Source organism: Salminus brasiliensis, chromosome 11 (genome assembly GCF_030463535.1).
Source record: "Salminus brasiliensis chromosome 11, fSalBra1.hap2, whole genome shotgun sequence".
Lineage (NCBI taxonomy): Eukaryota > Metazoa > Chordata > Actinopteri > Characiformes > Bryconidae > Salminus > Salminus brasiliensis.
In genome coordinates this window covers 12,059,552-12,074,661 of record NC_132888.1, presented here as the reverse complement: position 1 = coordinate 12,074,661, position 15,110 = coordinate 12,059,552, and the positions used below count along the sequence as shown (strand labels likewise).

At 41.9% G+C, this 15,110-nt stretch overlaps 1 protein-coding gene across 4 annotated transcripts in view; it reads left to right on the top strand.

The window, feature by feature from the left end:
- Nucleotides 1–15,110, top strand: part of cadm2b (cell adhesion molecule 2b) — a 203,854-nt gene that overhangs the window by 8,497 nt on the left and 180,247 nt on the right. The gene's annotated exons all lie outside the window — the stretch shown is intronic.

The window sequence follows — 15,110 nt, the reverse complement described above, 5'->3', positions numbered from 1 at the left end:
CATTCAATTTGGATGCAGCCCATGGATGTGTGAATCAGGACTTTAATTCAGATAGCAAATGAATGGCTACATTAAAGCATGGAATGGAAAGGTAAGGGCACAGGAATAGGTCCCGTCTGTTGGAGACTGACCCAGGTGGCATTCTCCACTGTTTGATGTTAGTGATTAATCCAGAAAATGGTGCAATTAATCTCTCCCTTATAGCAGCAACCATCTCAGCCGAACATAACTGCGTGGCACGAGGTACGAATCATGTCTTTGTCTCCGTCAGCTGTAATGAGGTTGTTCACAGCAGATTCAGATGTATGTGCAATTAAAGTAGTGTGCCTGTGAAAGACTTCCTTAATGAAAGGACATATATTGCTTGCTTGAGGAGACCATAATAACTCTACTGATAAATGGTGCTGTGACATCGTCAGTTAATAAGATCACCTAGCTCTGGGCAAGCAGACGTGATAATTAGCTTCGGTTCGGAGCCTGCAGACATGGAAAAGACAGCAAGAGAGATAAAGATTATATTTGACTTTTTTGATGTTTAATATTTTTTTTTTTTCCTAAATGGAGATAACTTGTGGAATTGGGTATTTTCGCAGTCACTCAAAATAAGCTAGTCTTCATTCCTTAAAGTATTATGTTAAAAAAAAGTTCTTACTGCTTGTGTTGTTATGTCAATAAAAATGACCAGTCTTTATGTTTAACAGCAGAGAAAACTTCTTAAATGACAATTTTAGCTTGACTTTACCTAGAGTGACCCCAACTTTAGAGAAAGTGAAACCTTTGTTCAGAATCGCATGAAAGCTGTATGTCACAAGGGTTCATAGATTGTCTTTGAGACATTTTTGAAACTAATGACAAGAGGAGTATACAGAATGTTAATAATACACAAGGGTTAAAATGACCGTCCTCCTTTTAGTTGATTATGACTGATTAACTTCAGTGACTTTAAAGGGTTGCTAGTACTAGTTAGTACTTTGGAGTTTTCTGTAATCAACACAAGATCAAAATTACATACAGGGTCGGAAATTAACATACAGCTCCTCAACCGGATGCTTTTGATTGCCAACAAGCTTTTGTCAGAAATTCTGGTTTGCCCATTCTCACTTCTCCACTGCAAAATTGGTGGACTTCAGTTAAAAAGGATGAACCTAGGAAGCTGACTGAGGACAGGAATTTGAGAAAATATCCCAAAAGCTTAATGTTAGCCTGCTTTATTCATTCCAAGCCAGCGTTAATAAATGTTTGGGATCACTGCTACTGTTGGAAGACCACCACCATGCTCAGTAGTTGGTACAGTGTTCTTATGGTCGAATGCCTTACTCTTACTTCTCCAAACATACCCCTAGTTGTGGTGGGCATGTCTTTGTCTCACCGGGCCATAAAACATTCCTTCAGAAAGCTTTTCCCTGTCTGTGTGGTCAGCTGCCAACTTTAGTCAAGCTTGAAAGTGTCAATTTTGGAGCAGCCCCTTCTTTCTTTGATGGCAGCCTCTCAGTCAATGATAATGTAACCTTTGACCAATGACAGTGACACTGATATTCTAGCAGCTTCTAGTTAATGGTAGTCCTGTGCCCTAGGCCTTGGATTGGTCCCGAGCATTCAAGCGATGTAGGGTTATTTAAGGGGGGAATGTGTGTAGGAAATAAAGCATCAGTGTTGCAACTCATTAAGCAGAATTATAGAGCGAAATTCAAAATGCTAATGGAGGCATTAGGCTGTTTTCCTGTTCTAGCTTCCATCCACTTCGTCCATATTCTGTTTATGTTTCTCACTGGTCTTCTCCTTAATGAAAGACTCAGGATTGTCTCTTGAAAACATCAAAAGCTTGCATCCTACTTCCAGCTTCCGCCTCGTCCCTTTTTGGTGACACAGTAACACATCATTACGGCGTCCAATGCACAGCATGTGCTAGAATTTTAAATTGTTTTCTTATAACCAGACTGGAAAACTGTCCATCTATCAATTTATCCATTCATCCATTCCATCCTTCAATCCATCTCTCTCCATCTATCCCCCACGTGGCACTGTACACAAAAATAGGAGCAGTGTACAAAGTGATGGAAAATGGAATTGCAAAAAAAAAAAAAAGTGAAATGGCTTCTCCTGTCTGCTGGTATATCAGGGGAGTTAATTGGCTGTTTACAGAAAGCTACACACTCGTATCTGATTGTTGCCACTACATTACTGTCAGGGAAAAAAGACTATGCCAAAGCCTCTGAATTCCCTGCTCATTTAGTGAACACACAATACCATCATCTTTAACTTGCTCAACTGTCTAGATCAGTCTAGTACACTAGACCAGACGATGTGCTGCCTAATTGCCTTTTTAATCATCGTTGAACGAAGGCTTCATAACACTTTCCGTTTTAAGCACTCCACTTAAAACATCTTTTACATTTGGTACAACAGTGCTTTATTGTACTTTCTGCTGCTGAAATACTTTTCTTTTCTGTTTACCACAGTAAATGTAGTGGAAAATCAGACACTCCTGGGTGACAATATACATAATCTTACAAAATGTGCTTTAAAAAGTGCTAATTCAACATTCAGATACAGTCAGACGGGTTTTACATCCACACCCATCTGCTTGTGCATATGCTGTACATCTAAATTGACTATTACCCTGATAGTTATTTACAGGCCCATGTTCAGTAGTACTTTCCCCATGTAGTGGTATGTAGTCTATGTAGTCTATAATGTAGTATGTAGTGCATGTACGTCTATAAGAACTGTTTAAATAGGGAGAACATCCCAGAAGCATTCGTATAAGAAGATGATTCTAGAATAGCTTCGTAGAACAGTGTGAATTATGAGATGTCTCAAATAGTGTCAACGAGGAAGGCAGCTACAGAACATTGTGAGTGAAGAAGAAGGTTATAGAAAAGTACACAGAATAGCATAAAGTGTGGGAAATTTCAGATATCTATATATGGAGAGAACAGTCTAGAGCAATGTGAATGTGGGGAATGGTTCTTGAAAATTGTAAATGAGGAGAACAGTCTAGAACCATGTGAATAGGTAATTGAGAAATTTCTAGAACAGCATAAATGCTGGATAACATTGTAGAACAATGTGAATTGCAGAGAATTCCTTGGACAGTGTGAATGAGGAGAACAGTCTAGAACCATATGAGTTGGAGTGAACACTTTTGAACAAAATAAATGCTGGAGAACATTCTAGAGCAATGTGAATGTAGGGAATGGTTCTTGAACAGTGTAAATGAGAAGAAAAGTCTAGAACCATGTGAATGGAAGAGAAATTTCTAAAACAGCGTAAATGCTGGAGAACATTGCACTTGCTACAGTCAGACACTGATGTGGCACACTAATATAGATATTAGTGTTTTTTGGAGAACATTGAGTTGGTACGCTCTAGACCTCCGTGTTAAAGGGGTTAGGAACAGAGGTGCTAGATCTTAATTGGTTAATTGCTTAATGGTTGTTGAACAATGTAAATGAGGAGAACAGTCTAGAACCATGTGAATGGGAGAGAAAAATCTAGGACAGCATCAATGCTGAAGAACATTGTAGAACAATGTAAATGCGGAGAATTTCTTGGAGAGTGAATGAGAAGAAAAATCTAGAACATCACCAGTGCTGGAGAACATTGCACTTGCTACAGTCAGACACTGATGTGGCACACCAATATAGATATTAGTGTTTTTTGGAGAACATTGAGTTGGTACGCTCTAGACCTCCGTGTTAGGAGGGTTAGGAACAGAGGTGCTAGATCTTAATTGGTTAATTGCTTAATGGTTGTTGAACAATGTAAATGAGGAGAACAGTCTAGAACCATGTGAATGGGAGAGAAAAATCTAGAACAGCATAAATGCTGGAGAACATTCATGAGCATTTTCATGAACAGTATGAATGAGGAGAACTGTCTAGAACAATGTGAATGAGAAAGGAAAGTGACTGAAACGCTCTAGACTAGACGGTGTTAAGGGGGTTAGGAACTAAGGTGCTAGATCTTAATTGAGAGGCAGTGCGGCACACAAGGAAGAGTCCAGTGAGTCTTTTTGGGTGTTTGGGCACTCTTTTCTTTTTCTTCAGCAGAATGTAATATTTGGCTTAGAATGAAGCTGGGTTCTCGCCTCATCGGCCGTCTGCAGTCCTGACCTTTAAACAGTCTCTCTCGCTCCTCTCTCACTCTCTCTCTCCACACTGAGCACGCTCTCTCAGCCCATAGACAGCACCCAGACAATGAATCTCATTTACTTTGTGCCATCCTCAGCGCTCTCCTAGTGTTTGAGCGCTTTCTCTCCATCGGCAGAGCCATCAGCACTTGAATCTGCCAATGCCAGCATGCAGAAACCCGACTGCCTGCTGTTGGATGGGGTGATAGTGGAGCGAGGAGCTATCCCGCCAAACCAAACGCAAATGGGGCCAATCTGACCGTTCCAGAGATGCTGAATTCCCCTGGTTGGGTTCCCCGTAGTCTCAGCTTCAGACGCTCTTCCTAGAGAAGTACAAGGACTGATGTACACGGCCCTCTGAGGACATGTTGCTGCTTTGTAGGCCTCCATTTGCATCCAGATGAGACCTGGGACTAGGCTGTTTTTGTCAATGAGCAAAACGAATGGCATGTACATGCCACAATCACACTGCGTGTTTAACCAGGGATTTCCAAAGCCTGTATGCTTTGCCCTTAGTATATATTACCTCTGAATATCACTATAGCATTTGAATTATAAGTTTGTTAGGCAGGCAACTTGAACTCTAACTATTTCTACACTTCAACTGACATCATATGACTGACCAAACTATTCTGGGGAAGCCAGTAAGTGGCTTCGGCTGCAGTAGTAGGCTACAGTTTGAGTCACTGGGGATATTATGTATGTTATATGATGTTGAAGCATTGCCAAATGTACATGATGTCATTTGAATGTTGCCTGCCATATTAATGACCTATATTCTAGGCCAAGTGCCACAGGGTGGCACTAGCGGGCAATGCCTTTTCTGTTGGAATACTCTCCCCCACAGCTGTATCTTACTTTTTTGTAACTGCACCCATGTGAATTATACAGATCATCTAGCTGAACAAAACATTTAGACCTATAGCAGTTACTATTGGCTGATATGAACCAATCAGAAATGACTTACTTCCCCAAAGTTGAATTAATGAGTTGGACAGAGTAAAGTAAACAAGGCTAACAGTTACAGTGAAGTGTGTCCAACAACTTACTTCTATTAAATTCATGCAACTGATGACTTTTTTAAAAAATAAGTATGTTTATGCTAAAGGGAGACAGTTCTGTTATACTTCTTATAGTAGAAGTACAACAAGATATCCCTCTATCAATCCATTTTATTATCATATTAATACAACCCTCTCAATTCAGTAGGTCCAGGCATCAAACAGTAAAAAACACTTCCATGCTCTAGACATATTCGCTGGATTGAAGTTCACAACATCGCTTTAGAAGTTACTGAAATGTTCTTTAAAGAACTAAATAACTGGTCTATGATTTATCAATGCTTGTCATGTTTTTTTTTTCATAAAGGTGTTTTTCTTCAGGGCTGTTTTGACAATTGTGGTTGGTCTTTTTGCTTCTTAGTCAAATGGCCCTTTCCTGTCAAAGCAACCAAAAATCATCAACATCACCAGGCTCTCTCAGCAAAGCCTAGCTCGTGAGACTAGGTTCCCCTTTGCGCTGCCGATCTTAGCTTTCATTGCCACTCGGCGGGTGAAGGCAGTTATCTGTTGTGTGTTTTGCTTCAACACTATGCCCAGCACCCCTGAAGCACAAATTACATCCTCATTAAGACAGTTCAGACAGTCCAAACAGTCAAGGAAAGAGACAAAATGTCAGTTCTAGCCCGACTGTCAGTCACTTTTATGAGTGCAGTCATTATCCCCAGCGAGAGACGAGGAAGAGTTACCTTCTATCCATCTATTATGTCAAACAGCAATTAAAAGAGAGACATGGAGCGGGTGTAACATCGGAACGTCTGATGAGGCCGGTGTGGCAACGGAGTGGATGCAGATAACACCAGAACAAATTGAAGGCGTAATCAAAGATTAAACAGGAAAAGGCGAGGGCCATTTCATATCCAGGGTGTATTACTGTGATACAGGCATGGAGGAGTGCAGTAATTGATTTCTGTTCTTAATTCACTTGCCGAGACAATTTAATCTAATCAGAGAGAGAGAGGTGGGGGCCTGTGGCAATGAGTTCCGCATCTGGCTGTTGCTGACTTCACAACAGTGAAGCAAAACAGGGTTCTTCATACAGGGTTATAGTGGTTTAATGGGGCCTGTGTAAGAGTATAGTACTCTTCTGAATAGCACATGAATTTGAAAATGCCCTTTTTACTGTTTCCCACACAAAAACAAAATGATGTCATGGTAAGTTCAGGCACACTGAAAACATGCTTTAATGAACCAAACGTGTGGAGCAGATGCACATGAATAATATATGTTACATTTTCTTGCCTGTTTTGAAAAGAACTGTGTTCACGTCACACATTTTACTCATTTGCAGTCACTTGACACTTTGAATTCATGGAAATTCTAAGCGGCACATGCAATATGCCATCTTTAACACGTCTAATTATGGAATTGTTGTAAGAGCGGTACAAGATTCAACCTTTCGGTTTCTACACATTTCCACTTAAATAAACTGATACTTTTTCATCCTGTAGTTCCATGCATTATTGAAGCAAGCAACAAAATCTTACTATTTTATTCGATAACTACGTAAAGGTGCTACAGAATGCTTTTATTGAGCATTTAAAGCTGTTGTATGATGTATAAATAGTAAGTCTGTGACTTTGGTTGGGGTTAAAAATGCTCAGATGCGGCTTTACACACCTAATCACAACCCTGTTATTTTGCCTCATAATGAGTTTTATTTTATGTTGTGTTGGCTTCGCTGGATGGGCACAGCAACAGGCTCGTTATATTGGTTTGCAAAATCTAAACAACAATTATACATAGTATTATACTAGTATTAAAAAGCAAGTTCAGAAGAAATTTGTGACATTTGAACAAACAAATTGTATATATTTACAGTTCACAAGGAGCTCCCGTCCACTGGTGGCGATGTTTTGCCAAATAAGCACAACCCAGCCTGCCATGTACTCAAAAAAGGTGGGTTGGGGGTTTTGAATTCGGCCTGTTTTACAGGTTTTGCTTTTGGAAAAAGCACAAAGCAGTGTTTGAGGTTCTTGATATGTCACTGTCATGTACCAAACTCTCATTGTTCCTAACTCTTCCAGGATGAGTACGGTGTACAATGCATCTTTAAAATAACTGCAAATGTCTAGAACAACCTTATAATGAGAAATATTAGATATACTGCCTACGATGATTTATTCTTGCCAAAATTTCCTATTTTCCAGTTTGCACATTTCTGACATTTTTAGTCCGAAACCAAGACTGCATATGGTGAGAAATGTGGGGTTTTATCATACAAAAATATGTAAAAACCCTAAAAACTGTAGGTTGCTTCCATGTCAATGTTCAAACTCCGGCTGACCTTTTGCGCATCTGTTCAGACGCAGTAAACCTTTTACCTCTCTGCTTCTTAAGTGAGACATTATGTTTGGGAGCCCAACTTTCCGCTGAGAGATGAGGGAAAGGGGGAGAAGCACAAACTTTGGTTGATGCATGTTTATATCCTGGTATTGATTTGATCTTTATAAAGGTTCCCACGAGTGCGTGAGTGGCCTGGGAGAAGAGACAGAATGCTGACGGATTTGCAAGTGAAGGGGGTGGTGGAGGAGTCGGGGGCGGCTGCTGGCTGGGGGAGAGAGAGAGAAAGAGAGAGAGAGAGAGAGAGAGAGAGAGAGAGAGGTGCTGGGGGATAAAAGCACAGCAACTCCATGTCCTCGTAAAGACGGATCAGCACCGCGAACGAAAGCTGCATACTGATTGTGGGCATGGCAAAGCCCTGAGCCAGGGAGCAAGCAAGATGTGCCGGAGAGAAAAATGCCCTCAAAGCCGCTAAGCTGGAAGAGAGAGGGCGTGAAGGGGAGAGAGAGAGGAGGGAGAATGGGGAAAGAGAGAAGAGAGAGAGGAGTGAGAGAGGTTGTGAAGGGGAGAGAGGGGAGAGAGGGTGCGAGAGAAATAAAGAGAGAGAGAGAACTGGGAGAGAGGGCGTGAAAGGGAGAGAGAGAAGAGGGAAAAAGGAGAAAGAGGGGAGAGAGGTTGTGAAGGGGAGAGAGGGTAGAGAGGGCACGAGAGCAAAGAAACAGAGAGAGAGAGAGAGAGAGAGAGAGAGAGAAAAAGAACTGGGAGAGAGGGTGTGAAGGGGAGGGGAGGGGAAAGATGATCGAGAGAGAGGAGTGAGCAGGAGATTATGAAAGGGAGAGATGGTGGAGAGAGAGTGAGAGAGAGAGAGAGAGAGAGGTTGGGAAGAGGGAGACAGTAGAGAGGAAGAGAGAGAATGTGAGAGAGAGGGGATGAGGAATGAGAGAGAGAGAGAGAGAGAGAGAGAGAGAGAAGGCATGATGAGGGCAGAGAAAGACAGAGGTGAGAGTGACATAGGGAGAGATAAAGGAGAGAGAAAGACAGAGGGAACTGAGACAGAGGAATGGGAGATATTAAGTGAAAGCGAGAGAGACAGAAAAAGGGAAAGGGAGAGATGGGTGGGAAGAGAGATAGAGAGAAAAAGAGAGCGAGAGAGAGAGAGAGAGAATGAGGTTGATTCAGTTTATGCTCATTTCCTTTAGCTCTGTTACTGTCATCATTATTAATCGGAATAATTTGAATGCTTTGCGATGCCCGTCATGCCAATAAAGCTTCACTCAATACAACCTGCGGAAAAAAATGAGAAGCAGCAGGAGAGAGAGAGAGAGAGTGAGAGAGCGAGAGTGCTGAAAGATAAAATGCCAGAGCTGAAAGAAGGCTCCCTTTTCAGTACATAAACATAGTTTATTAGCTGCCAGGTATGCAGATAAAGAATTTGCCACTAATCTTAACATTGTCAAACCCATTCTGAAGATACAGTTTACTGGTAAATTCACCTGTACATTAAATACTTTGCTTTTGCTTTTGTTTTTACTGGTACATTTACTGAGCAGATGTGGCCTAAAGATTAGAGAGGTGGCCTTGTGACCAGAAGGTCACTGGTTTGATCTCATAAACTCGACTGAAGTGCTCTTGGGCAAGACACCAAACCCCCAGCTGCTCCCTGGGTGCCACAGATAGGGCTGCCCACCAGTCCAGTCATGTGTGCTCACTGTCTCCCTAGTGTGTGTGTGTGTATGTATGCGCTTACTGCACGGATGGGTTAACGTTTAACGCCTTAAACCCTTAAGCTGTATGTAATCACACATTATATTACTGTCATAATTTACATCACTTTCACAGGCCCTAAAATAGAACCCTGTGGGACCCACACACTCTGAAAGGCCAAACAGATATGCAGTAGTTTTTGCAAAAGTGATGGAGTTTTGCAAATGTTTACAGATGCAGTTAGTTAACCTTAGCATTAAAGAACAAGTTAAAGAAAGATGACGTTTCTCAGCTTATTACTGGAGCTACATAACCGTGGACTCATAGAAGCAAAGGATGCTGGATGGGTTCCACTGGATGGCAATTCTAACAGCATGTTCTCTTCTAAATGAGAAGTAATTTAAAAGTAATAGGAAGTAATCAGAGGACGTGTAATCTCTTAGATTACTTTACTGATTACCACTCCGCTCAGGTAATCAATAGCATGCCGTGGAATGGCTTTTGAAAGACAGCTTCTTAAACCTGTGTGTGTGCTTGTTGGCATGTGTGTAATTGTGTGTGTGAGAGAGAGAGCGAGAGAGAGTGAGAGAAAGAGAGAGAGAGAGAGAGAGAGAGATCATCTAAGTATTTTAACAGTTCTCGCCACATCTGAAAATATGTGTGGTTAGTAAATATCTGGAGAGGAGGCAGCATCTGTAATGATGTCTGTGTTGGATGGGCCATGGAGAGAGGAATAAACTCTACAGGTGCCTACAAGCGTTCTTTATAAGATGCCCTAAGAACCACATTTGGTGGCCTAACAGAACCTTTCAGAGGATGGCTCTTAAGAGAAGTGGTAGTTTTGTAAATAAGATGAGCAACTGTGTGTGTCATATGTACAAATAAAAGCATGTATAAAAAGGGGGAAACGAGTGAAATTTTAGATAATGCCATAGTTAGAAAAAAACCTTGCCCACCCAGCACCAGATGTCATATTAATGTTGTTGTGGGCTATTGTCTGGTTGGCCCATCATTGACTTATTTGGCGTAAAAAGCCGTTGTCTGGCCTTTGTTAGCCCAAAGTGAATGTCTTTTTCAGACCACATATAGCCCTGATATAGCCAGGGAAATAATTTGATGAAAATGGTGTGGACAAACCCAAACTAGAGGGGAGGTTTAGTGGTAGTTGGATGCCGCAGTAAGTTTAAAGTTGGGTTGAAGTCAAGACCAGACAAGCATATTCACCTGAGCCTGGGTGTCAAACCCACAACCCTCTCATCAATAGCTCTAATCGCTGAGCAATCACTAAGCCATTGCACTGTTGCTGGAGCAACGTCTTTTCAACATTTACTTTGCAACAAAGTTTAGACGTAGAGGGACTAAAGGGGCATCTAGAGGGACATCTTTTTCTTTCCCAACTTGCTTGGAGGAAAGCTCTGGTGCATCAGCTATCACACGCCCGTGCCAGCCAGCATCACACCAAAGTAAAGGTAAAGGTAAAGGTGCACGTATTTATGATGTGTAGGGAGAGAGAGCGAGCCACCTACCCACCCGGAGAGAGCAAGGCCCATTGTGCTCTCTCAGACTCCGTTTCCTGATGACAAGAAGCATGTAACTAGTACAGTTAGTAGTAGGTATTTGACATCTGCAGAAAGTAATATAGTTAGTAGCCCCCAAAAGTCCCTGTCCGACACATACAAGCACAGGTTTTACAAGTCGTTGTGGCTCTAGATACTCTGTCCTATTTCCATAAATGTGATGTATCTGAAGCATGTAACTTTATGCTAGATAGAGTATCCTCTTTGCAGTGCATTATACACACACACATACACGCATGCATCCAGATGTCCTGCCATACTTTACTCTAGCGTTCCAGTTGTGTCAGGGTGTTTTATGTAATCATGGCCGGCTTCCACCATGAAAAACAATGAGCAGAGAAAATAGATTCTTGGCCCTAATTAAGAATACGCGGACGGACTTATCTACGGTCAGAATGGAGCAGAAACCATGGAAACGGCTGAACAGTGCTGCGCACGGCGGATAAAAAAGGCTAGAACATTATGACCATGAAGTATCATCAATGACATGTCTGTTCTGCTGCTTTGGTCAAAGTTCACTTTGGAAATGAAGACAGCAAGGCTGAAGCATGGCTGTCTCTGTCTGGCTGTTATGCAGGAGAAAAAGCTGGATTTGGCAATTAGCGCCTTTCTGCACGGAGAGGCTTGTCGTGGAGCCTGGGAGACTGATTGGTGCAGTCAGGGAGGAAGACAGAAAGTGGGGGGAAATGAGAGGCTCTCAGTGGGATTGTGTTGTGCCCTTTCTGCGGTGCTTGAACTGAGTTGCTGCCGAAGCATCAGTTTAAAGGCTTAGGAGTTCACCTTTCTCCGTGGGAAGTTCTGGGAAGTGTCAACACATACGAGTGTGTGCATGCACTGAGTGGGTAGAGTGGGTAGAGTGGGTTGGGGCGGTGGGGGGGAGAGATAGGGGAATATAAATAACTTCAGATAAATGCCAGGAAGGGATGATAATAATTAAAAAAAATGTTTTGGAATGTTTCTGATTTGGTTTGTAGAAGCAAATCATCATTGGTGTTACATTAAAACCATGTTAAGCCAATGATTTAAATCTGGCAGTTGTTCTTTACATTGTGGCAAAATTTCAGAACAAATGAATCAGGGACTGATTTTTGAGCAAGTCACATGCTACAGTGGCCAGGAAAACCTCCTCAGAGCGAGAGGAAGAAATCTTGAGAGAAACCAAGACCAAGAAGGAAAAAGGAAGCCATCATTCTTTGGTTGACACTGGATAGAACAACAAATGACAGAACAACAAATGTAAAAAGAGTAAAAATGAACAAAAGTGAATTAAGCGCTGTTGCAAATGTGTTAACATAAATGATGAGAATGTGAGTGGAATGTAAGAGTCCATGCAGGTAAACAGTCATATTCACAGTTAAGCAGTGAGGTGAGAATGAATCAATGTGAAGATCCAGAGTGGGACAGCATAGCAGCAGGCAGCAGGGTAGTGGAGAGCCAGGTCTGGCAGTTCTGGGACAGAACAGTCGGAACAGGGCATGGGAAAAAGAGAAAGAACAGAAAGAAAACAAATACAAAGAGGTATGGAGGAGCACAACAAAATGGGGGGGGGGGGGTTGGGTTATAGCAGGCAAGGGTTATAGCATGACAAGGCTGATCCAAAAGGTAGGCGCCAACACCTAACCACCAATGGACTCATGTCAGCAGGGAGCAGACAGCAGGGGGCAGCTCAGCACATGGGGAGAAAGAAGAAAGGAGACACTGAGGACAGTGTTTAGGAGTGTGAATAGACTGGTGTAGGGCCTGTAAAATAAGTAGTTTAGAAAGACAACAGTAATGATTAGAAAGCTGTAATCAGACCCATACAGAAAAGTGTTAGTATACAAACCGGATTCCAAAAAAGTTGGGACACTAAACAAATTGTGAATAAAAACTGAATGCAATGATGTGGAGATGGCAAATGTCAATATAGAACATAGATGACAGATCAAAAGTTTAATCTGAGTAAATGTAACATTTTAAAGGAGAAATATGTTGATTCAAAATTTCATGGCGTCAACAAATCCCAAAAAAGTTGGGACAAGGCTATTTTTACCACTGTGTGGCATCCCCCCTTCTTCTTACAACACTCAACAGACGTCTGGGTACAGAGGAGACCAGTTTCTCAAGTTTATAAATAGGAATGTTCTCCCATTCATGTCTAATACAGGCCTCTAACTGTTCAATCGTCTTGGGCCTTCTTTGTCGCACCTTCCTCTTTATGATGTGCCAAATGCTCTCTATAGGTCATTTCAGTACCTGGATCCTTCTCCTACGTAGCCATGATGTTGTGATTGCTGCAGAATGTGGTCTGGCATTATCTTGTTGAAAAATGCAGGGTCTTCCCTGAAAGAGATGACGTCTAGATGGGAGCATATGTTGTTCTAGAACCTGAACATAATTCTCTGCATTAATGGTGCCTTTCCAGACATGCAAGCTGCCCATGCCACAAGCACTCATGCAACCCCATACCATCAGTGATGCAGGCTTCTGAACGGAGCGTTGATAACAACTTGGGTTATCCTTGTCCTCTCTGGTCCGGATGACATGGCGTCCCAGTTTTCCATAAAGAACTTCAAATCGTGACTCATCTGACCACAGAACAGTCTTCCATTTTGCCACACTCCATTTTAAAAGACCCCTGGCCCAGTGCAAACGTCTGAGCTTGTGAAGCTTGCTTAGAAATGGCTTCCTCTTTGCACTGTAGAGTTTCAGCTGGCAACGGCGGATGGCGCCATGAAATTTTGAATCAACATATTTCTCCTTTAAAATGTTACATTTACTCAGATTAAACTTTTGATCTGTCATCTATGTTCTATTACGAATAAAATATTGACATTTGCCATCTCCACATCATTGCATTCAGTTTTTATTCACAATTTGTTTAGTGTCCCAACTTTTTTGGAATCCGGTTTGTACAAACAGGCTTTTAGTATTAATTACCCTCCAAAAAACAGATAGTATGATCAGTGGTAATGAAAGAATGAACACTGTAGTACTCTGACGGTATAGACACTCAAAAATGTGCAAAATCATAACTCACTCTTACAGCCTTCAACACTGAGGCCAGGCTACCTAAAATGCAATTGCATACCTACGAGAAGGTAGCCTGTGGGGGACGACTACATACATACATTGAGCGAAGGGGTGTGGAAACCCGCTCGATATGCAAATAGATGACTCCAGGAGGCAATGGGAACTGCATGTGGGAGCCACTGTCCATCCGTGACTCTTGGTATGCGTGTGCAAATGCTTAATCAACCAGCCACATTCTGTAACACAATTTGCATGTTCAGGCAAATCAGAGAATCTTCTTGGCACAATATCAGGGTGAAATCTGTCGACCTGACAGAACTGTTTTTGCTTGCTCATGCAAAATAATTCTGGTGGCTCAAAATCACAAATCATTTACGGCATTTAGCTGACGCTCTTATCCAGAGCAACTTACAAGGTTACTTGTATTACAGAGGTGGGTCAGTGTAGTGTTAGGAGTCTTGCCCAAGGACTCTTATTGGTGTAGCACAGCATAGTCACCCAGACCAGGAATCAAACCCCAGTCTCCCACATGGTGTGGCAGCTCAGTGGCAGGTAGTGGTGTTATCTGTTGCGCCACACCAACCAGATGAACAAGATTTTTTTACAGTGTTGGTACCTCAGCAAGAATATGATATATTCCACTTAAGATTTCTCAGACTTCAAAGATTTGGAAACCAAAGATTTCAAACCAAATTTTCTGCATAATTGTTTAAAATAATCATGAATATATTTTGGAAGAAAAAAGCTACCCTGATGGATAGTCTCATATTATACCAGAATCTCTTTCAGTTTCCTACACAGATCGTCACTCTGCTTGTGTTTTAGACCTGCCCTAATGTCCCTCTGCAGGTTCCTCCACTCTTGGATAATTACCGTCAGTCTAACATCTCAGCTTAGTGCTCCTGAAGCTTAAGGTCACAAGTCAAATTACTTCGAATAGAGCCTGAGCAATCTGCTTCCAAATTGAAATGTTCACGTCTGCTGCCGAACTCCTTAAACCTGTTCCTTTGTTCTTGAATAATTGAAAATTTGCCGTGGTTCAGCAGACTAGGCCAAAAAAAAGTTTCGCCACAGAGGATCGCTTTTCTCGGGCCATCTTTTACAAACTGTACGTTGAACCCAAGGAAACCTGTAGATGACAGCTTAAGGCCACTGAAGTGGTGTCAGGAGTGTCAGCAATGAGAGGGCCTGTATCTCTGTACTTCTGCAGAATAAAGGGAAAGATAATGTGGGCCATGTGAAAGGAATATCTATTTGAGTCTGTTGCCATTGTCTCCACATTCGCGAGGGAAAAGGTGATTGTAAATTTAAAGTGGGCAGACTTTACTCTTCATGCATCAGTGC